At 38.0% G+C, this 25,511-nt stretch overlaps 1 pseudogene; it reads left to right on the top strand.

Moving 5' to 3' along the window:
• Positions 1 to 7,145: 7,145 nt before the first annotated feature.
• Positions 7,146 to 22,491, top strand: LOC118660700 (annotated as a pseudogene).
• Positions 22,492 to 25,511: the final 3,020 nt, after the last annotated feature.

Genomic DNA, 25,511 nt, shown 5'->3' with positions numbered 1-25,511 from the left:
TAATGTAAATAGCTTATATGCACTTGGTAAATAAGAGATGGTGTTTATATAAAATTTATTTTTGTTCATCCAGATAAAAGCAGATATACTCAAAGTGATACATAACAGGAAACAACAGATCATAACACAATACAGTGTTGTACATGATGCCCTATTACCTCATGCTTTTCTTTATCGTTTAGTTTGACACCGCATTCACTTCTGGATATTCTTATTTCACAGTCCCACAAGATTTGGACACTTCTCACATCTCCATAACTAAACAACCATGGTACTTCCTAATACCCTTATTTTAAATCCCTCCCTTTTTTACTTATTGCAATGTAAAGTACTACATTTTGCCGCTTATTAGGAATGTAATCTTTCTTTTATATGAACTATTATAATTCTTAGAGTTAGAATTGTTGTCATTGAATCTCTGATTACAAAACTACACATGATTAGATTTCTCTGCTTTTCACCTTATACTTAATGCATGACTTTGAAGAATCTGAGGTTTTGTTGCAAGTCACAAATCACATTACAGAGAGATAGAGCCTGGAACTTAGAGAACACTCAAGTAATATTAGTTATTGTTACTATTTTGGTGCTCTTTTTTCAAAGGCTAGTCATAAATCAAAAGGAGGAACAAACAAAATACTGATCTAGTCAATAAAGATGAGCCAATGGCTCCTTAAGGTAAAGGCCTTTGTATGTGTTGTGAGTGCAGAGATACGTGGGACATTATCTCTGTCTGCAGGAATCTCACAAATATAATCAGATATCATCCTATTAAATGACTTTTTTAGGAGTGAAAATAAACTTTACAGGACAAAATGATGTGGATGCATTTATTCTAATAAGAAGGGAGACCAGGTGATGCACTTTGAGGAGCAGGGAATATGTGCCAGACCAGCAGAGGGTCTGCATTTGAAGGCTGAGAAGACAAGGATGTGTTGCCATATAAAACATAGGAAACCCAGTTAAAATATTCATTTCTGATAAACAACAAATAGATTTTAGTATAAATATGTCATATTCAATATTTGGGACATATTTACACAAAAAATATATCTGCTATTTATTACAAATTCAAATTGGCTTGGGGTCCTGGAATATTATTTGCTAACTATGGCAACCTTAGAGGACATTCAGAAAGAGGAAATATATTTTCAAGGGAAATGAATTTTAAAACCAAATAGGAAGTTTAGATGATCTAAAGAAGTTTAATGTAAGCGACAGAAGAAATTTCTTATATGTAGTAATTAAATAACTCATTATTGTGCTAATTGACTCTTAATGATTCCCCCCCCAAAAAAAAAATCCAGTAATTTATTTTTAGCATATTCCCAATACATTTAGAAAACAGAGCGATGAAAAATGCCACAAGAAAACAGAAAAGTTGTGAAGCATTCAGTGCTATTTTCTGTCTACAGTGGTTTATATAATCTCCAAATAAGCCTCAAGGTCTGAAGTCTGAAGAATGTACCACAGTGAATGTCATTCATTCAATGCATCCACAGGTTGTTGTTCCTACTCACAGTCTTTATTTTCCCCATATGACTTGAAGTGATGTGTCAACTTGGCTAGACTTTCATGCCCAGTAGTTTGCTCAAACAATAGTCTAAATGTTGCCAGGAAGATATTTTGTGGACATGAGTCACATTCATAATCAGATGATTTTAGTAAAGATTATCCTCACAGAGTAAAAGGAATTCTTCCCCAAGGCCGTGACATAGAAACCCAGCCTTAGCTTCCAATCTTCTAGCCTGCCCTACATATTTCAGATTCAGGACTAAAAGTAGTCAAGTATAAGCTGATGTTCTATGCTAACGTACAGCATAGAAAGTGAAATTATAACAAAATCAAGAATTACATTGTATTAATTGGAAAATTAATTGGTAAGCATAGATGTATTCTGCTATAAATGATTTGCTTAGTGAATGTGTTTATTTTTACTTAGATTTAAATGTTTTAATTCATTTTTTAAATCAGAGCCCAAAATATTTATCCCTATAATAATGCCTATTATTATTTAACATGTTGATTTTTCTGTGTGTTCATGTGTGTGTCTAACTTATATCTGACATCTTATGCTAAACACTTTCAACATATTTCTTAAGCGAATGTCATCAAGTACAATTTCTATATATTTTTTCTACATTCTGGAAAGTTTTAATTATATTGAAAAGTTACTGAAAGGATTTTAGAGATAGGAGAGGCAGTTTTAGGGAACAGGGATCTATAGGGGAGGAATGCATACATGATGGGCAGAGACAGCTCCAAGCCACCAGATTGTTTATTTTATATACACAGAAGACTAAGGAACATTATAAGATGAGGAGGGCACTGGGTGAGCTTTTAATCTTTAAAACTGGTCCTATGCAAGGAAAGCACAAAGAGAGGAGCATTTTAAAGAAATTATCCAAGCAACAGTAACCCTGCTCTCATTAGTAAAAAGTGTGAAACAGTTAAAAAAATTATAAGACATAAAACAGGCACTCATATTGTTTACATCTATTTTTATATATTTAATGTATATTTGATATAAATAATTGCATAAGTATATGGCTTCCTTTAATATTTTAATTAAATTTTTAAAAAACCAAAATATATCAAGATGTACATGTTTTAACTTATTATCTTATTACTACACCTAACATTTATTCTCATAAAATAATTCATTATATAAATACTAGAAGCCCAGTGCACTAATTTGTGCATGGGTGGGATCGGGCCGGCCCTGACTGGCATGGGGGGAGGAGACACAAGAGGTTGGCTGGCTGGCCCCAACCGCAATTGGGATGGGGGGGGCCTATTGGGGGTGGGGCTGGCTGCGGGGAGGAGCCACAGGTGGTTGGCGGGATGGCCCTACCCCCTGGTCGAATTCCAGTCAAACTCCCAGTTTTGGGGACAATTTGCATATTACCCTTTTATTACATAGGATATTTGAAAAAAGAGATAAATATTTACATCAACATCTATAAAAAGAAAAAGAAAATGGTAATAAAAAGAAAATGAAAGAATAAAAAAGATGAAAGAAATGAAAGGAGAAAAGAAGAAAGGAACAGAAGAGGAAGAAACAATCAAAGAATTAGCCCCAAATGACCAATATAGAGAAACTAGAGGCTTGGTGCATGAAATTTGTGCAAGGGAGGGGGGTGTTCATCCAATCCGGGACCCCCCAGGGGATGTCCAACTGCCGGCAGTCACATATCCCTCTCACAATCCAGGACCTCTGGCTCCTAACTGCTCACCTGCCTGCCTACCTGATTGCCCCTACCCTTCTGCCTGCCAGCCTGATTGCCCCTAATTGCCTTCTCCTGCCAGCCTGATCACCCCTAACTGCTCTCCTCTGCCAGCCTGATCACCCCTAACCGCCTCTGCCTCAGCCCCCACCACTGTGGCTTTTTCTGGAAGGAAGGCAGAACGACCGGAAGATGTCCAGTCAACCCAGTTTAATTAGCATATTACCCTTTTATTAGTATAGATGTTTGTGTGTACTCCAGCAGTTTGTTAGTTCAAATAATATGAAGTCATTAAGATGAATGTTTTGAAATTCATGAGCAGACAGAAAATAAATTCAAGTTAAAGTAGAAGATTTCTAATGGACATATAGATTAGACAGTTTATCTTTGGGAGTGATAAGAATACACTGTACTCTTATGGTATATTGAAATATGGTATTTTGAAAATTATGTTATAGTAGGTGGTGATATTTTGGGTATCTAAAATAAATTTTATTTTGCTATATTTTAATATGGGGAAAAGTAATAATGGCAATAATATGAAAAGAATTGATGAGAATAGTTTCACCATAGGGAAAAATTATTAAAGAAATAAATTCAGTTTGCTGGTTCGGTGGATTAGGTGCTGAATTCTTAAATGAAAATTCTCTTAAAATTTTATATATTTGTATCAACATATTATATTATATTAAAATGCAATGTATTTAAGTTTTAAAGTCATTTTTATATTACAATGAAATTCACATTTTATCAACGTAAAAGAGAAAAAGTAAAAATTGCAGTTTTCCAACAATACATCTAGATACTATATCCCAGAGGCAACAGAGTATTTTGATATTCCTATAGTTAAATATATATGTCTAGATATATAAATTTTAAAACGTGAATAAAGGAGATGCAGGGATTATCTAAAGAACATATGTGCACATCAGGTGAACATGGACAATAATGTGGGGAGGGCTAGGTAGGTAGAGGTATGGGTGGGTGGAGGATGGCAAAGGGGGAGGGAAGGGAGCCACCTGCAATAAAGTCAACATTAAACATTTTTTAAAGCACATGAAAACACTATTTTACTAAAAAATAAAACTAAATAAAATATGAATGTTATATACATATTTCATATATTAAAGGGTATTATATACTGGCATTAATATCTAGTTTTCTATGACTTTTTATACAAAACTAGACCTAAGCATATAGTTCAATGAATTTTCACAAAGTGAACAGCTATGAAATTAGGGACCAGATAAAGAAAGAGATATTACTAGCACACAAGTAGCCTTCTCATCATGGCCTTAAAGTTACAACCACCACCTACTCCTACACAACCAATATTTCAACTTCTTACAGTATGTATTAACTTTGTGTTGTATTTACATAAATGGACTTATACGAAGTACACATTTGTATCTGGCTGCTTTGAGTCACCTTTATTGTGGGAAACTGTTTATTGCCTTCACTATCTCATAAGCATAGACAGAGAACTCCCCGAAACCCCCCGAAGGGTGGGTGCCTTTGAAGCCCTAGCAGAGGTTGGAGCTAGGCACCACCTCTGTTTGTCCAGACAGTGGTAGCTGAAACTACTCCCCCATTTATTATTATGTAAATCCTTGCTGATGGGCTAGTCTGCTTGTTACTAGGGGGTCACCTGCCTAAGGGCTATGCTATGGGTGCATCCAAGATCAATAAAAGCTTGGTGAGGCCTGAGCACAGAGGAAGTCCTTCGGGACTTGCCGCCTGGTCCCCCAATATTGCAAAATTATCTCGTGTCTTTTTCTCTCATTTGCTGTGCGGCTCCTCTTTCAGATACCGAACCCTACTCCAAGCAGAACGAGGAGGGAGTCTTACTCGACATCTGGCGCCCAACGTGGGGCCCGAACCCACGACCCTGAGATTAAGAGTCTCATGCTCTACATACCGAACCCTACTCCACGCAGAACGTGGAGGGAGTCTTACTCGACATTTATGTTTGTGATATACATGCATACTGTGGCATGTAGTTATAGATCATTCATTCTGATTACTTTACAATATTTCAGCAAGTGACTGTATAGCAATTTCTGTACCCTATGGTGCTGATATGAACATTCATACAGCTGTCATTAGAGAATATGTACATAACTGTTCTGTAGGCTCTGTACCCAGGAATGGAAATTCTGATTAATAGGTTTTGCATATGTTAAGCTTTAGTAAGTAATGCAAAACATTCTCCCTAAATGAATGTTTTACCACTTTACTCTCTTCATTTGTATATGAGAGAATATGAGAGATTTAGGAGCAGCACATTTTTGCTTTGACATGTTTTGTTTTTTTAAAATTCTGGGCTTTCTAGTGGGTGTGTGGTGGTGCATAAGAAATGTGTACATACTTTAACAGCTGATAGGTCAATTTTGAAAAATGAAATGCATTTTAATAAACACTGTCTTTATAATTATCCAAAGTTTGTATATATATTTTTGGGAATATATATATATATATATATATATATATATATATATATATATATCCGGAGAAAGAGAGAGGCAGGGCCTGATCAGCAGCTGCTGCAGAGGCTGTGGATCAGGCCTGGAGATAGGCCTGGGGGAGAGACAGCTTCAGCGGGGCATTCTGGATTTCCCTGAAGAGCCAATGTCTGCCTAGGAGGTGGAGCTTTTGATGCTGACTGGAAAGGAAATTGACTAATCAGAACCTAATCTGGGTGAACTGTGAAGGCAGAACCTAAGGTGGGGGCTGAGGAGGGGTTCTAAGGGCAACAGCTGTTTGGTGTAAGGTGTAAGAAAGCGGTAATATGCTAATTAGATCAGGTGTACTGTCCATCTTCCAGATGTCCAATTTCCTTTTGAACAAATCCATGGTGGTGAGGGCCAAGGCAGAGGCAGCTAGGGGTGATTAGGCTGACACGGGAAGGCAGTTGGGGGCAAGATCAGGCTGGCAGGGGGTTAGGGGTAATAAGGCCTGCGGGGGCAGGCAGTTGAGGGTGACCAGGCTGGTAGGAGAGAGTAGTTGGGGTGATCAGGCAGGCAGGGGAGAGCAGTTAGGGGTGATCAAGCTGGCAGGGGAGAGAAGTTAGGGGCGATCAGGCCAGCAGGGAAGCAGTTAGGGGTGATCAGGAAGGCAAGCAGAGGTGGTTAGAGGCAATCAAGCAGGCAGGCAGAGGCACTTAGGGGCAATCAGGCAGGCAGGCAGAGAGGTTAGGGGTGATCAGGCAGGCAGGCAGGTGAGCGGTTAGGTGCCAGCAGTCCCAGACTGAGAGAGGGATGTCCCACTGCCAGTTTAGGCCCGGTACCTGTGGGATCGGGCCTAAACTGTCAGTGGGACATCCCCCAAGGGGTCCCTGATTGGAGAGAGTGCAAGCTGGGCTGAGGGAACCTCTCCATGCACATATTTCATGCACCGGGGCTCTAGTCTATATATATAAAAAGCTATGTGACTGTCCAACTGTCTGACCTGTAGCTATATGACATGCACCAGAGGGAAGACACTCAATGCAGTAGCTGCTGATCTTCAGTGACTTGGCAGCTGTGATTCTCAGGTAACACACCCAGAACCAAAGTGGAGGGAGCCCAATTCTGGAGTGCATCACCTGAGAATCACGCTCTCACAATTGGGGGGATGTTGGAGAGCTGGTTTCAGCCCAATCCCCATAGGCCAGGCTGAGGGTCCCCACCTGTGCATGAATCCGTGCACCAGGCCTCTAGTATCTATCTATCATCTATCTATCTATCTATCTATCTATCTATCTATCTATCTATCTATCATCTATCTATCTATCATCTATCTATCCCTAATATACAAATAGACCAAATGGCAGAACAACAACTAAACAACTGAACAACTGGTTGCTATGACATGTACTGACCACCAGGGGGTGAGCACAGAACATGGTGGCTGTCAGCAGCAGGCAGCAGAGTGTGGAACATGGTGGTCATTGGCCACAGCAGATTGGTGGAACAGGTAAATGGGGTTGCCAGACCAAGGCAGGGCACTGGTCACTGTCATTGAAGTGAGCCTCTGGTGGTTACTGAAAATTATTTGCTCCCGCACGCTGTGGTCTCGCCCAGTGCTCGCACCCGCTGCCAGAGCTGGCCCCTCTCATGTCTGCTGTCAGCGCTGTCAGTGGGTGCAAGTGGTGACTGCCGGACCCGATCTCCCCTCAGGGCTTCTCCACCTCCCCCTGCTCTTGAGGCATTATGGTGCCAGCAGCCATCTCTCGCACCTGCTGCCAGCGCCAGAGTTACGGCTCGCACCCACTGCCAGAGCTGGCACCACTTGCACCTGTACCCGGCACCAGAGTTGCCGCTTGCTCATACCCACTGCCAGCACCCGGCACTGGTCCCGATCACTTGGCACCGTCAGTGGTTGTGAGCAGTGGCTGCAGGCCCCTATCACTCCTTAGGGCTTCTCCCCCTCCCCCTGCTCCTGAGGGGCGATCTGGCAGCAGCCTCCACTTGCACCCACTGACGGCTCCAGCCCCACTCTCATCCACTGCTGGTGTTGGCCCCAATCGCTTTGCGCCATCTGCATGTGGGAGCCGCAGTGGCAGGAGCAGAGCTGCTGGCAGACAGGCATTGGGGCTGAAGCAGGAGGGGCCAGGAGAGGGCGCAGATAATGCGCTGAGACCCACCCCTGTGCCCACCGCAGCCTCGCGGCCCACAGTTCCTTTCAAGGTGCATGAATTCATGCACTGGGTCCCTAGTATATATATGATAGAAAGCCTAATACATATAAGATGTTATTTTTTAGAGAAGTTTTATGTTCACAGCAAACTTGAGAGGAAGGTATAGAGATTTACCAAATGCCCCTTGTCCCAACTCATGCATGGCTACCCCCTTAATCAATATCTCCTACCAGAGTGGTACATTTGTTATAATAAAATAGAGGCCCGGTGCACAAAAATTTGTGCACTCGGGGGGAAGCGGGGGTCCCTCAGCCCGGCCTGTGCCCTCTACCAGTCTGGGACCCCTCGGGAGATAACGACCTGCTGGCTTAGGCCTGCTCCTGGGTGGCAGAGAGCAGGCCCAATCCCTAGGTGCAGCCCCTGGTCAGGCTCAGAGCAGGGCCGATTGGGGAGTTGGGGCGCCTTCCCCTGTCATGCACAGAGCAGGGCAGATTGGGAGGTTGCGATGCCACCCTCAGTCACACTCAGGGTAGGGCCGATTGGGGGGTTGGGGCACCGCCCACTGTCACACTCAAGGCAGGGTCGATGGGGAGGTTGCGGTGCCACCACCTGTCATACACAGAGCAGGGCCCATGAGGGGGGTTGGGGCTCCGTACCCTGTCACGCACAGAGCAGGGTCAATCAGGGGGTTGAGGAGCTCCCCCCTGTCATGCACAGAGCAGGGCCGATAAGGGGGTTGGGGCGCTGCCACTGTCACACTCAGGGCAGGGCCAATGGGGAGGTTATGGCTCTACCCCATCACACATAGAGCAGGGCCCGTGGGGGGGGGGGGAGTTGGGGCGTAGCACCCTGTCACACACAGAGCCGCAGGGCAATCAGGGGGTTGGGGAGCTCCCCCCTATCAGGCACAGAGCAGGGCTGATCAGGGGATTGGGGTGCCTTCCACTGTCAGGAACAGAGCAGGACCGATAGGGAGGTTATGGCCCCACCCCCTGTCACACACAGAGCTGCAGGGCGATCAGGGGGTTTTGGCACTGCCCCCTGTCATGCTGACCCCAGTGCCGGGAGGCCTCTCGGCTCGGCTGATCCCGGTGCTGGGAGGCATATTACCCTTTTACTATATAGGATAGAGACCTGGTGCATGGGTGGGGTTGGCTGGTTTGCCCTGAAGGGTGTCCTGGATCAGGGTAGGGGTCCCCACTGGGGTGCCTGGCCAGCCTGGGTGAGGGAATGATGGCTGTTTGCAGCTGGGCACACACCCTTCAGGGTGGGGGTCCCCACTGGGGTGCCTGGCCTGTCTGGGTGAGGGGCTGAGGGCTGTTTTCAGGCCGACTGAAGCTCCCAACTGCTCCTTTTTTTCTTTTTTCTTTTTTTTTATTCTGGGCCAGCTTTAGCTCTGGCTCCAGCTCTGAGGTCTCTGCTGCTGAAAGCAGGTATCTGGTTTGTTTGGGTTCTATAATCGAAACAATGTATAACTCCAGCTCTGAGATTCTGGCTGGCTGAAAGCAGGTTTCTGGGGTTTTGTTTAGCTTCTATATTTGTTACAATGTTTCTTAAACTGCAAGCTCAGAGGCCGGCAAGGCAGGCGGGGAACGTTGGAGTCCTCCATAACTGAAGCAAGCAAGCCTCATATTCGCTTCCAGCTGCCTGGCTGCTGGCTGCCATCTTGGCTGGCAGTTAATTTGCATATCGCCCTGATTAGCCAATGGGAAGGGTAGCGGTCGTACGCTAATTAGCATGTTTCTCTTTTATTAGATAGGATGAACCTACATTGACACATCATTATCACTCAAGTCCATATTTTACATTAGGTTTGTTCTTGCTCTTGTACATTCTATGAGTTTGGAAAAATGTATAATGATACATATCCACAATTTTATTATCATACAGAAAACCTTCAGTACTCTAAATTCCTTTGTGCTCTGCCTGTCATTCCCCTTTATAATCAGGACATCACTGATCTTTTTGTTGACTCTACTAGTGGCCTGGTGCACAGATTCGCGAACCAGTGGGGTCCCTCGGCCTGACTTGCACCCTCTCGCAATCCGGGACCCCTTGGGGAATTTTGGATAGCCGGTTTTGGCCTGATTCCCACAGGCCCAATTCAGACAGGAGGGAGCCCAGTCCTATGTGTTGAGCACCTGTCCCCTGGTGGTCAGTGCGAGTCATAGCAACTGGTTGTTTAGTTGTTTGGTCACTTAGGCTTTTAGATATATAAATAGCTTTGTCTTTTCTGGAAAGTCATATCATTGGACTCATACACTATGTAGCTTTTTCAAACTGGCTACTTTCACATAGGAATATGCATTGAAATTTCTTTTATATATTTCATTGCTTGATAGCTCCATTTTTTGGATGTACCATAGTTCATTTACTCATTCACTTACTGGAGAACATCTTAGTTGCTTCAAAGTTTTAACAATTTTTCGATAAAGTTAACATATAAATATCCATGTTCAGGTTTTTTGTCTACAAATAAGATTTCAACTGATGTGGGTAAATGCCAAGGAGTGTGATTGCTGGATTGTATAAAAATATGCTTAATGCTGTAAGAAACCACCAAACTGTGTTTTGAACTGTCAATACCATTTTTCATTTCCACCAGCAATGTGTGAGTGATCCTTTTGCTCCACGTCCTCGCCAGCATATGGTGTTTTCAGTGTTCTGGATTTTGACATTTGTGATAGTTTTGTGGTAATTTTTCATTGTTATTTTAGTTTGCATTTTGCTAATGACATATGATGTGAGTCATCTTCATCTGATTAGCTGCCATCTGTATATCTTCTTTGATAAGGTGTCTGTTAATGTCTTTAGCCCATATTTTAATCGAGTTGTAGGCTTCCTCATTATAGAATTTTAAGTTCTAATACGTTTAGAGAAGTTAAGACTAGAGGAAAGGCTTCTTTGATAAAATGAAAGAAATTTAACACTAGCTGCCACAAGACTTGAAAAGAAAACTAAGCAGAAGTTGTGCTGTTAATGACCTAGAAAATAAGTTTTAGAAATTAATTTTTTACTGTAAAATAAATGGAAAGGCATTGAATGGTTTTAAATTGGGAGTGACATGATCACATTTGCATTTTGGGAAGAATTACTTTGAAGTGAGACTGAAATTACATGGTTTTACAATTAGAACAATTAGCGTAAAGTAAAACCATTATGAAGTTTATTATAATTCAGTTGAAAGTATATTTTTACCTTCAAATCTTTTCCCTTAAAATATTGAAACTACTGTTTATAGTTTTCCAGCATGCAAATATCATCCTAAATAAAATTTCAAATCCTTACTGTGGTCTACAAGGCTATACATGATCTGTCACCATCATTCCAGTCATTATTTGAATTCTTACTGTTTTTTCTTTGCTTTCCTCAGTTCCAGGCACCTGGGCTTCCTTTTCTTGCTTGAAACAAATGATGCACATTACACTTTATGGTCTGCGTTTGCTAAACACTCTACCTGCTTTGCTATTCTACCCAATTTCCACTTGTCTAGCTTCTTCATTCTTTCACTTTTGCACAAATCTCATATTTAAACAAAGTCTTCTCTAAGTGTCATTGTTAAAAAAAAAATCTCAATCACCCACAATGCCCATGTTCCTCTCTACTTCATTTTTCTATGTTATTATCAAATTACATCTGTATTCTTTAAATATAGCACTTCCAAGATACTCATTATAAATCATTTAACACAATTGTCCTTTCTTCAATAATCTTATCTTGAGCTCCATAATTATATACCTCAAATTGTGCATATCAATAAAAATTTCTAATTAAATCTTAAATATCCTCTAAATTTTGCTGTTGCATAACTTCCAATTTTATTTAATCCAGTACTTGCCCCACAAACTTCATTTTGTCAAATTAACCTTCTATTATTTGTTAAAATACTACATTTATTAAAAAACAGAAATATATATTTATATTTGGTGATGCATAAAGATATCCAAAGTAAATTGTTAAGTCAGTAATTTAGTTATCAGAGTTAATATATATCTATAAACTTGATTTTTATAAACAAAATAATAAATGCAAATATGCTTTTATAAAATGTTAAAAAAATACTTTTCATAGTTTATCCTCTGGGAAACTGGTGTATATGAGAAAAGAACTTTTAGTTGTAGTTTTCATACCTGTAATTGGTTTGCTTTTCTACTATGCACATAGAATAATTTTACAACATGATAAAGTATTTAAAAAATAAGTATAGAAAAGATTTTTCATCTGAAATTTAATGTGAGGAGAGACATTTGACACTGCAGGTTTTTGGAGCTTCATGTTCACAAGGTGGCTTTCCCATTATCAACATTTCTCCACCAGAAAAGAAAGCATATTACATTGTTGCCATTCAGTATAAGGTATATCCCAAATCCCAATATATTCCTTCATTTTACATGGATCTTTATTATACAAAGTTTTATAAAAATAGAATAATCTTTAGTATAAAAAAATAGAATAACCTTTAGTATAAAAAAGTGTCAAACCTTGCAAAATATATGGAATTACAAATGCTAAAGCTTCAGTATGTTACCTAGAAATTGAAATGATAAACACAGCACCATTTACTCTCCCACAGGACAAGATTAATTTCAATAGTGCTTCTGCTTTAAACACCATCAGTATGTGCGAGATTAATCATGTTTCAGTGCGATGTAGTATTGCAATGTTTGATACATATTAATGTCCTCACAGTTGTGGTTATTTATCTTCATATTTAAAAGTTGATGCACTCTGAGCATTGGTAATATGCAAAGTCATTGCTCTACGTATAAAATCTCCAGTGATGCACAATGGAGCCATTATTTAATATGGGAACTACATCTTAGACTTATATTATCCTGTACTTATGTAACATCTTTAAATGCTTTACAAAAAATGAGGATTGTTAAATATCTAAATTTATAATATCTGATAAATGACAAACTCAAGAAAAGCAGAGGTACTAATGAGACTGAAAAATATCACTCATTGCTGAAGAAGCTGTTAATATATTGAATTTGCAAATATCACCTACGGATGGACATTTGGGTTGCTTCCAAATCTTTCTAAATTTGTCTTTAAAACTTAAAATATAAATACTTTTGGTAATCTAACCACATTTGGATAAAAGTAAAATTTTACTTCAATTCTTCCACCATTTTTTTCTCTTCAATTACCATCTAATAATGAAATCTCCACACATATTTATTTCCAAGTCAGACCACACTTCTGAACTTCAAATTTATATAACTACTACATAATTGAATTATCCATTGAATGTCTTATAAATGCCTCAAACAAATGTACCCAAAAGAGTGAGAACTTGTAACCTACCTTCTATTATCATTGTTCTTCTGTTAGTTCCAGTGGAAATCAGCATCATTATTACACAATATTTTTCTCAGACTATAAATTTTAAGGTTCATTCCAGATGACTCTTTTACATCAAATTTTAATTATAGAAATTAACAGTTAGTCTTCCTCCTAAATTCCCCTAGAATCACCTACTTTTTTAAATTACTATTAACATCAAGTTTACATCGTTCTTCGTTTGTGTGAAAGAAATATTCTCCTACCATTTGATCTGTATCAATGCTTACTTATCTTTATCATTGCATTGAGAGTCCTCTTTCAGAAACGCAAAACTTGTCTTTCAACTTTGTTTAAATCTTACAGGGACTCAATGTTGATTTTAGAAGATATTCCAAAATCATTAAAATATTCTATAGGATTTTTAAATTGCCAGGACTTTGCTTAACTTTACAGCCATACCTACCACTTCCTTTTTATTATTGGCATCCATATTGTCATTCTTTCAGTTCTTAATCTTCATCTCTAAAAGTAAATTAAAAATCTCCCAAAGCCCTGGCAACCACCATTTTAATTTCTGTGTCTATACTTCAGTATCATTTCTGAAAAGAGTCTCTAGTAGTCTCTACAAAAATCTTTTTTTTTAAATATATTTTATTGATTTTTTACAGAGAGGAAGGGAGAGAGAGATAGAGAGTTAGAAACATCGATGAGAGAGAAACATCGATCAGCTGCCTCCTGCACATCTCCCACTGGGGATGTGCCCGCAACCCAGGTGCATGCCCTTGACCGGAATCGAACCTGGGACCCTTGAGTCTGCAGGCCGACGCTCTATCCACTGAGCCAAACCAGTTTCGGCTACAAAAATCTTATTCAGAAAGAAAATCTACTTTTTACACACAAACTATAACACAGAAGTTTTTGTCATTCTTGCTGTCCAGGTTTTCAATTCTACCTACAAACCCTTGCAAAGTAAGACACATTTATTTCTGACTAGATCCATTGTTATCACTTTTTCACAATTTAAAAAGGTATATATTAACTCATTAACTTTTTCCTTCCCAACATATGTTTCATATTTTATAAGTTTCCTTTAAGGAACTTCATAAAGAAATGCACAAATCAAAAGAACAAAGCTCAATTACCTGCACACACCCATATAGCCAGGACCTAAATCTAGAACTGCAACAACAGCATCCCATCCTCTGAGTATCCTTCTCATCACCACTTATTCCAAAAGGGTATCCACTATGCTGACTTTAACACAATGATTGATTTTTGCTTATCTTTTGAACTGTATATCAAAGAAAGCATATGACTTTTATGAATCTAATCTCCATTTTTTCATACTATATTTTGAGTTTCATCCATCTTGTTACATGTATATGTAACTTGTTCATGCTCATTGTCATATAAAGGTTCACTGTATGAATATACTACATGTGTCTGTCCACTCAACTGTGGATATTATTTCCTGTTTGTGCTTCCTACAATGAGTTTCTATTCATATTTTTTGTTCATATATCATGGAAAATATCCATAAGAAATCTCTTGAATTGTAACAAGAAATGCAATTACTTCTTATGTAATATACATAAATTAAGCTCAAAAGATGCTGTTAAGAAATTTACCACATTAGTTTAAAAATTACACTTTCACCAGAGGTGCTTGAGCATTTTTTGCTCCATATCTGACCAACACTTGTCTGTTTTAAAAAATGTAGTCATTCTCAAGGTGTGTTAAAGTATTGTATTTTGAATAAAATTTGCATTTTCATAATGACTAATTTAGTTGAATGCTGTTTCATATTTATTGGACTATAGATAAAATTTTCCGAGATGCCTTTTTTCTTATTTAGTCATTTGCCTTCTGCTTTTTGTCTTTTTGATATGAATTTTTCTTGGACCTACATATTGCAATATATTCACCCACTCTGTGTTTGGTCCTTTCATTGTCTTAATAGTGCATTATCATAAACAGTTTATTAACTTCAGATCTATTATTCCCAACTTCTGTCTTTTTCAAAAAGTGTTTAGCTAACAAAGAGCTTGTGATGCTTTGCCTTTCATATTAGGTCTACTGTATAGTGGGTTTGTTAATGCTGACATTCAATATGTTCTTATGGATATTCAATTATTCAGAACCAGTTTTTTCAGAAAGATTATCTTTTTAATTTCAGAGTTTATATCACCTTCATACTTAGAAATCATATGTCTGAAAGAAAAGCAAATCTGTAGAAATATAAGGAGGAAATGTTAGGTAGAGACAATTTAAAATCCAGTTTGTGAGTACATTTTGACCCAATTTATATAAAAATGTGAACTATCCTACACTTCACAAAAAGTGATCATTTTGTCACATAGAGTTATACCATAGTATTGATTTATTGTTAGTGTATGTATAACAACTTACCTTGGTTACTACATGTTTCTCAGTGTAGCATAATTTATCTATCCTCTTTGAAGTATAAGTTGTAACATTTTTATTGGAGTGAGTGTGTTTCAGATAAAAATAGAGTGTAGTTTTGCTTTTGGCATGACCCTGTCATTTGAGAAAACATTACATTTTAATGACATATAATTTAAAATGCCTCTAGGTGTGAGTTGAAAATATTTTTTAAAGTAATTACTTACCAGAGGTTGTCAGAGCACTTGTAGAGTATCAACCTTCTTCGGGGCAGATATTTGAGACTACTTGAATTGAATTAACACTTCTATCATTAATGTTTGATGGGAGACCATAGTGAAAAAGATGGATGCTTATATAATTGACATCCTTAACATTTAGAGCTGAATAGTTAAATGCCAGAAACATAATTCTGAGTAAAATGTCAGGACCTAACTTAATAATATTTAATGAGGTAGTATGAAAGGAATGAATAGAAGTTATTTTATATTATTAAAATAAGCTTAATTATCCCCATATATCACTACAAACTTTTTATTCATATTATTATTTCTAAGAATAATGTGTCTCTAATACTCAGCTTCCACCAGTCCAGAGATAACCACCATCCTTCTGATTTGCATGATTGTAAAATACTTCATTCAAAACGTAGACAGCAATTGTACTTGGTCAGCTAAATATTTTACTTTATTACAATTGGTACAGTATCTAATCTTGCTACATTTTGGTATTTTTTTTATTCTTGGTCAACAGATCAATTCTTTTCTCATTAAATGATATACCAAATAAAGTTAACTTATATTTGTAGAACTAGTAGGTATATACAAAAATAAAGACATATAATGCTAAAATAATATCCTTTAAAAGTTATTAAGAAAATTAAGCATTAATTAGCATGGTTGACAAATAACTGAATGATAGGTAACTATAGTACATACCAGTGTGGTTGCTTAATTTTTACTAATAATTCCTTGAAAATGAAGGACAAGTGTTTCAAATATAAATGACTTCATCTTTAATTAATAATAAAATGGTGTTTTGAAGAGTATACATTAGAGAAAAAAAACAAACAAGTTTTGGAGGGTATTTTAGGTGATACTTTTTACAAAATTGTTACTCACTATATATCCTGAGCTACAAGAAACTTGGGGCAGATTATAGTTCATCTGGTCATTTTCTTGAGTCTCAAATCTGCCATTATAATCGTAATTATCTCTATAAGAATAAAATAGGCTACAGGTGGTAGTCAAGCTTACATTTAACTATGCCCATCAATGTAAGGAAAGTTCTTGATGAGGATTCCTAGTTTAGGTAATGAATCATGTTCTCACTTTAGACTATACAGGAAAGACTTGTCAAGATTACCCATGGAATTTGAGACTATAGTGACAAATATCTTTGAGGTAGTCCAAGATATCAGCTTGCATTGACTAGTTCTAAATAGTCATCTTTTCTACTTCTATCAAGGTTTACAAAACAGTTAAGCAATCTTCTGAGAGTCAGCGTTTCCTTTAATAGTATTAGTATAGTATTTTTACAGTAATGCCTATCTAATTTAACACCAGAGAAACTTCCAGGGACTGCAGAGGTCAAAACCATTGGTGGGATAGTTATTTTTTCACCCACATGAGTATATAGTAGATTTTTCAAAAGGCTGCAGAATGAGTGATATTGCCACAGACTGAATGCAAAAAGACATATAAAGTCAGTTGCCTTCATTAAGCAATTATTAAGGAAATTTGCTGAAATATAAAACAGTCATTATTTTAACCTTCTTTTGCTTTAGAAGGAATGATTGTTTTACTAAAGTATGTTATTTATGCAATGGGTCCATTATTGTTATTTAGTGAGTTAATATTTTTCTGATTTAGTTACTAATATAAATGTTAATACATCTACCATATGAATAAAAATACTTTGGACACTCAATACTAAGATTGTGAAGAGCTCCTAAGAGCAAATAATTTGAGAACAACTATTTTATAGCATCATTAATGATTGCATTGTTATTATTATAATTGTTATTAGTATTTCAAGTATCTTCTCCCTACCTCTGCAATATTGGAGAGCTAGTATTTTTTCTTAGGATGTACAAATACTTCCCTACTATAGGAAGTATGATAACTAGGGTTTCTAACTCCTTTACATTTCTAGAAAAATCCTACACTGCAAATGGTCCCTATAATTTATGGAATATTCTATAGTTTTAGCCCAATTAGTTGTATCATTTCATTACACAAGAAAGCTACTCACGTGTAGTACTTTACCAAAACATTTCCCAGTGTCAAGAAAATGGCAATCAGGATATTATTTTTCCCTTTTCTGTAAGGAAATTTTGGGCAAAGGAAATGCTGTCTCATTGCATATGCAAAACATAGTACATTTTCTGGAAAGAGTACCTGCTCAAGTGTTTGATGAGTTAATAAATGGCACTTTTGGCAGAAGCATATGCACATTTGACTATTAGTTTTCAGTTATCCTGAATTTTTTAACCTCACATAAGTCAGATTTACACTATTGCACTATTCTTTTAAAAGACATATCTATATCTGTCATTTCCCTTACCACTTCAATGTATTAATCACCTATACAAAAAATAATTTTCAAAATTTAAATGAGTATTTCAAATCATTAAAATAATTTTGTTACCTTATCACCTTCTAAAGGAAGTAAAAATTTCTTTGTATGACATTCAAAGTATTTTATTATCTGGTTAAATTTAACCCTCATAATATACAGTTTTGTTTATAATCCTTTTTATTCTAGTAATTCTATAACATTTAATTTGAACTGACTTTAACCATCCTTGTTGGGTCTAAATGTACATGTGTTGGATGAATCTATATATATAAAAGCCTAAGCAACCAGCCTGCAGGGATCAGGCCCAAACTGGCTCTCTGACATCCCCCAAGGGGTCCCAGATTGCAAGAGGGTGCAGGCCAGGCCAAGGGACCTCACTGGTGCACAAATCTGTGCACTGGGCCTCTAGTTTTATAATAATATGGCTTAATCAAATGTTGTTATTGTTGTTATATACTTCTTTAATATATACTATTTTGTTTTCTCTTCTCTGTGTAGTGCATTTTACCTGGTTTTTGAATTTACAATGAAATAAATCAAGAATGAGAAAGTTAAATCATATTTTAGTTTCTTATTACTGCTAATCTTTCAGTGAATGTAAAGTCCTTAACATATAACTTCTATATGTACATAGCTTCTGTATTGGTCCTTTCATTTGTTATTTATATAATACTAGAGGCGTGGTGCATGGATTTGTGCAGCAGTGGGGTCCCTTGGCCTGGCTTGTGGGGATTGAGCCAAAACCGATCTCTGGGTCCAGGGTGCGGGTGAAGCAGATTTGGGGCCAACAGTGCCCCAGCAGCAACCTAACCCAGGGTCAATTCCGTGAGGAATCAGGCTCCCTCCTCTACTGATCAGAGTGTCTGCCCCCTGGTAGTCATTGTGCATCACAGCTACCAGGCAAATGGTCGAATAGTCAGATGATCACTTAGGCTTTTATATAGAGAGATATTAATTTTGTTAATTAGGAGAATAACTAAATAATTTATTATTCCATCCATATATTTTCATTAAATTTCTAATAATTATGTATCCCAATTGGTTTCTAACCTTTTTAAGAACATTGAAAGCTGGTACAATGCAATCCCTTTTTTATTAGAATACCTAGCCAGGGAGAGGTGAAGTTGATTATAGTTACACTAATTTTATTCAATGACAGTTTAAATGTCTGAACTTTATTATATGATGCCAAAAAATAGTATTCACTTTGAAATTTAAACTTAAATTCTATGAAGTCAGATTTGTTGTTTTATTAATTCATTGCCTTTGTTTTCTTAGCAACCATCTTTAATTGGGAATATTGGGAAGATGTTTTATAAAATGTTTGACTGACTCCTGCTGCTATGTTTTATGGAAGTTAGGTTCTTATGATTTGCATAGCATCAATAAGTGTGATTTAAAATATCACAATGATATAGTTAGCAGATTATAACTTTTCTTAGGAAAGCATACCAAATAAGAATATTTAATTTTATACACACAGCATGTTTTTCCTCTTTGCCTAGTTCCTCCCTAATCCATTTTAAAACATGTGACTTGTGAGTATGGTAAGCTTTTTTTTTTTTTTTTAAAAAAAACATATATATATATATTTTCTATTTCCTTGTATTTATATCCAAGATTTAGCATATTCTGATCATAACTTAGAATATATCATTTACTTCCAGAATTAATCTTCTTAGACAATAATGTTTAATATTCATCATGTTAAGATTCAGCTCATTTATTATTTATTATCATTACTTATTTTCTAATTAAAAATTACATTTGTTACAATAGTTCTATTTACTATTTCAACTTCTACTTGAATAAAATAATTGTTACAAACTGATTGTCATAACAATTAATTCCCTGTATGTTTTACTTACAACTTTGAGAACAAAGTATATGTAATATACAAATAATATTTTCTCTGATCTCTATACATGTCATGAAAATGCTAAAATTAAATTAGTATAGGGATATTTTAAATAATTTATTTACCTGGAATATCTATTTGATATTCTTAAAATTTTGGAAGTATCATCAAAACCTTACAATTTTTAAAAACTAATTTATACAATGTTACAATGAGAATCATAGTGTTCTTTCATTACTGAGGACAACTTCAACACTTACACTTTATCCTTGATGGCCAATCATCTGTCTACTCCCCCTTCCCCAAAACACAGACACACACCCCTACCTACACATCCAAGTTTTTATTATATGGCTTGGAGATTTTTTCTTTGTTATTTTTATACTTCTAATTTTATTAATTATAAATTAATAATTAATTTACAAAGTAAAATGGAAAACGATTTATTAATTTATTATTAATAAATAGAAAATAAAGAACAAAACAAAGAATGATTTTTAAAAAGGCGTGCACAGAGGAACAACCATATAATGACACCGCAAGAAGGCAACTGTCCACCAGCCAAGGAAAGTGGCTTCAAGAGAAACCAAATAGCCTGACATCTTAGTTTTGGACTTCTAGGTTCCAGAATTCTAAAGACCCAGAGGCAGGTTCCAACTCCACAAGCAGGATCAACTGAAAAGCAAAATTCAGAAATGTCAGATAACCTCCAAGAGCTGCTGCCTGTCTCTGAGAGATTTGCCATCATAGGAAGAGGGAGAAATAAACAAGTTCACTGTTGATTTCAAAATCCTGAGTGATATACTAGTATAGAAAGTTATGAAAGAGAATATAGAGAATAGTATCCAGGCTTGGAAAACAATATTTTGGGATAAGAACCCAATGAGTTTACTAACAATTTAGGGATAAAGGTTATCTTGAAACTGTGTCCAACAGGGAAAGAAACAGTAGAGTTTCTTAGCAAAGTTCTTAACTGTATGAGTACTAGCCAAGATTATTCATCAGGATATCACCTTTACTGACTCAACTCTGGATTAAATAGAGACCACCATTCCACAGGACATTTGGTGGAATTTGGGTGGATCCCACACCTCAAGTTATCCTATATAATAAAAGGCCAGCCACCATAAGCATAATGACCAGAACAACCAGAGATCAGAACCACCATGGCCTTTCGCCAGGCTGGCGTTGCCCCCAAGCAAGCAGTTAGGGGCAATCAGGCAGGCAGGCCAGAGGTTAGGGGGGTCAGGTAGGCAGACCAGCAGTTATGGGTGATCAGGTAGGCAGACCAGCAGTTAGAGGTTATCAGATAGGTAGGCAAGTGGTTAGGGGTGATCAGGTATGCAGGCAAGTGGTGAGGGGCAATCAGGTAGGCAGATGGCCCCTCACCAGGCTGGCTCCACCCCCAAACAAGGGGTCAGGGGTGATCAGGTAGGCAGGCAGAGTGGTTAAGGGTGATCAGGTAGGCAGACGACACCTCACAGGACTGGCCATGCCCCTCAGCAAAGAAAGAGGGAGGCCCAGGCCACTGGCAGTGACTCTGAGGCAGGTGAGCAGCTGGCCAGCAATCACCTCCCAGAGGGAGGCCCAGACTAACCAAGCCATCACACCTACACCTGTTGCCTGCAGAGGTGGGGGGGGGGGCAGCACTGCACAGATGGCAAGCAGTGGGCCAGCTGCCTGCAGCCTGGGAAAGGAAAACCCCAATAGGCCCTGATCTCAGGCCAGGCCTAGGGACCCTGCCTGAGGGGTCCCAGATTGTGAGAGGGTGCAGGCCAAGCTGAGGGACCCCCTCAAGTGCACAAATTTTTGTGCACTGGGCTTCTAGTTAGTATATAACTAAAAGGTTCTGCTGACACTGAATCCAACCAAGGCATCTTCTGATGTGGACTTCAGTCAGTCACCATTCTAATTGGTGTCCATGAGATACAGACAAGGTTGCCCCTGAAGGGAGTCATTAACAACCTTTTGAGTCACATGACCTAAAAACCCTCAGCTGAAAGGACTTTTCTACTGGGGCCTTTCCTGTATGGGAGCCAATATCCATGCATTTCAATTTTCCACTCTAAAAGAAACAGCAATGAAACACGGACCCAACTAACTGAAAACACTAGTTCTGAGGTAGAATTTGCCCACCAGCTTCCAGGGATCATTAGTACAATTGAAAAGGAGACTATCAAAGTCTCATTTTCACGTGTGTGTGGAGATAGCATATTCCAGGCAGCCAGGGCTCTTTACCGGAGCCTTTGCATTGTCCAAGGTCTTGTTGACATTCCCATCTTTTCAGAAGACACCTCTTTTGAGTGGGACTCTCATGCTGCTCATGCCATACCCAGAGATACAGTGGGAAAATGCTATATTTAGAAGAATACTTAGAAGGAAATCCAGAAACAGGGCTTGACTTGCCAAAGTTGGTGTACCATGTGCAAAATGATGGTGCCACTGTAGATATTCCTGAGGCTCCTCATCCAAAATCTTGTATCTGTTGGTACATACCCTATATAATAAAAGGCTAATATGCAAATCAACCAAACAGCAGAACGACCAGTCGCTGTGATGCACACTGACCACCACGGGTCAGACGCTTAATGCAGGAGCTCTCCCCTGGTGGTCAGTGCGTTCCCACAGGGGAAGCAATGCTCATCCAGAAGCTGGGCACATGGCTGGCGAGCATAGCAGTGGTGGCAGGAGCCTCTCTCACCTCCACGGCAGCACTAAGGATGTCCAACTGATGGCTTAGGCCCGCTCCCCACGGGGAGCGGGCCTAAGCCATCAGTTGGAAATCCCCCAAGGGCTCCTGGACTGTGACAGGGCATAGGCCAAGCTGAGGGACTCCACACCCCCACCCTGAGTGCATGAATTTCATGCACTGGGCCTCTAGTCTATATATAAAAAAGGCTAAGTGAACAACCAGAAGTCCAACAGATGGGCCGGTACATATGATGTGCACTGACAATTTAAAAATAAACATTGATTCGTGCATGTGTGATACATATAAAGCACTTGCTGGTGCCAATCACATGTGTGTGTTTTGATCTGACATTGTTGATTGTGAATTTGGTTGTTTTTGTTGACATTTTCAAGCTGAAAGAGAGCAGCATCCTCTACAGAATATGTCTGAAGACCAATATGTCTGAATGGCAATTCATAAATTAAAATTGAAAGTGGGTGCCATCATCATGCTACTGAGAAATCTTAACAGTAAATAGGGTCTTCGTAATGGTACTAGATTTATTATCAAAATATTACGACCTAACATATTTGGAGCTGAAGTATTAACAGGATCTGCAAAAGGAGAGGTTGTTCTGATTCCAAGAATTGATTTGTCCCCATCTGACACTGGCTTCCCATTTAAATAATTTGAAGACAGTTTCCTGTGATGCCCCCATTTGCAATGACTATTAATAAATCATAAGGACAAACTCTAGACAGAGTAGGAATATTCCTACCTGAACCCGTTGTCGGTCATGGTCAGTTATATGTTCCTTTCTCTCGAGTTCAAAGAGTGTGAGATGTTAAAGTTAAAGTTGTAAATACTTCATCACAAGGGAAATTAGTCAAGCACTCTGAAAGTGTTTTTACTCTTAATGTGGTGTACAGGGAGTATTAGAATAAGTTTAATCAATTTATCAGTCATTGTTTTTATCAATGTTGTTTTAATATACATGTTTTTGTTGTTTTTATATTATGTCTTTGTTGTTATATCATGTTGTTATTGTTAATTTATTAATCAATTTATATATTATTTTCATATATATTTTACTAATGTTCTTTCATCTTTGACACTTCTATTATAGAGAAAGGGTGGACAGCGATATTAAAATATTTCATATAATTAATTTCCTTTCAATGTGCACTAGTATCATAATAACCTCTCTCCTCAGGTACTCATAAACCTAACTGAAATGATTTCCCACATCTCTATATTTGAAGATAGCTTTGTGCTATTGATTCAGGTCAACATTCACCTTCCTCTTTTGAGGAACATTTTCCCATTATGTGTCCATAATGATATTAATTTTAATAGTTGAAGGCTGTACAGCAATTAAATAGATGTGTGAAAATCCTCTTTTTTAAATTGAGATATTATTGACATATAACATTATGTTGGTTTTGGGTGTACAACATAATGATTTAGTATTTGTATATATTAGGAAATGATCACCACAATAAGTCTATTTAACACCTGTCACCATAAATAGTTATTATTATTTTGCTTAGGATGAGAACTTTCAAGATCTACTCTCTTAGCAACTTCCAAATGTAAAATACAGTATCATTACATATAGTCACCAGGCTCTACATCACATCCCCAGGATTTATTTATTTCATAATTGGAATTTTGTAACTTTTTACCCCTTCAACCATTTGTGGAGGTTCAACATTGTGTGAAACCTTAACGGTGGGGAAAAAAATAAATCAAGTTTGCTTTATTCAAATTGTTTTACATGCCACAAAGTTATATTAAATTGCCCATTCAAAATGTAGTTTGAACACAAAACTCAGAAGCAGCTTTCACTATGAAATGCTCCACAGGGGCACTTCAGCCAAACAGATGAGGGCTGTCATCCATGCACAGGTGACATGTATTTGGTCATTTAGCATTTGGTCACAACACAGGGTGAGATCTCCCTGGCCTGTGGATCCATCCAAGGCCCCCACTTTAAAACACACTAAGTTCAACTGCTTCTCAGCAAAATCTCCCTGGGGTTAGCAATGGTTGGGGGGGGGGGCACTCTTGCTCAGACTGGAAACTCTGCAGGGCATGTCATATGCCCCACCCACTCCCACATAAACACAAACAGAAGCCCTCATGCATAGGCACACCTTCAAAAGCCCCTTCACATACAGGCCCTGGTGAGCTCAAGCAAAAATGATTTGGTATAATTGTTAATTATTTTAGCTAGATCTTCTGGGTAACCTATTGCAGCTTCTACATCTGTATTTGTTGCTTCACCTTGCACAGTTATGTTATAGAGATGGCTTCTTTCCTTAAACCTCATAAATCAACCTTTCCTTCTGCAGCCATCATAGAATTGAAGAGAGTTCCAGGGGTCCTCAAACTATGGCCCGCGGGCCACATGCAAATACAAATATTGTATTTGTTCCCATTTTGTTTTTTTTACTTCAAAATAAGATATGTGCAGTGTGCATAGGAATTTGTTCATAGTTTTTTTTTAAACTATAGTCTGGCCCTCCAATGGTCTGAGGGGCAGTGAACTGGCCCCCTCTTTAAAAAGTTTGAGGACCCCTGGTTAGACCCTTGCTCTGAATTAAACCATGACTTTAGCGAAATGTTGTGGTTGGTTTGATCTTCTATCATTGGTGTGTTCACTAGAGTTAGGACTTTTAATATCCTTCAATAACTTTTTCTTTGTATCCACGACTTGGCTAAGTCTATGGTGTAAGGGGCCTAGCGTTGGGCATGATTCAGCTTTCCACATGCCTTCCTCGTGAAGCTTAAGCATTTATAGCTTTTGATTTAAATTGAGAGTCATGTAACCTTCCATTCACTTGAACACTTAGAGGCTATTAT

Source organism: Myotis myotis, unplaced genomic scaffold, assembly GCF_014108235.1.
Source record: "Myotis myotis isolate mMyoMyo1 unplaced genomic scaffold, mMyoMyo1.p scaffold_m19_p_1, whole genome shotgun sequence".
In the NCBI taxonomy this organism is placed as follows: Eukaryota; Metazoa; Chordata; class Mammalia; order Chiroptera; family Vespertilionidae; genus Myotis; species Myotis myotis.
The sequence above is the reverse complement of the archived record's forward strand: the minus strand, read 5'-3'. Positions and strand labels throughout refer to the sequence as shown.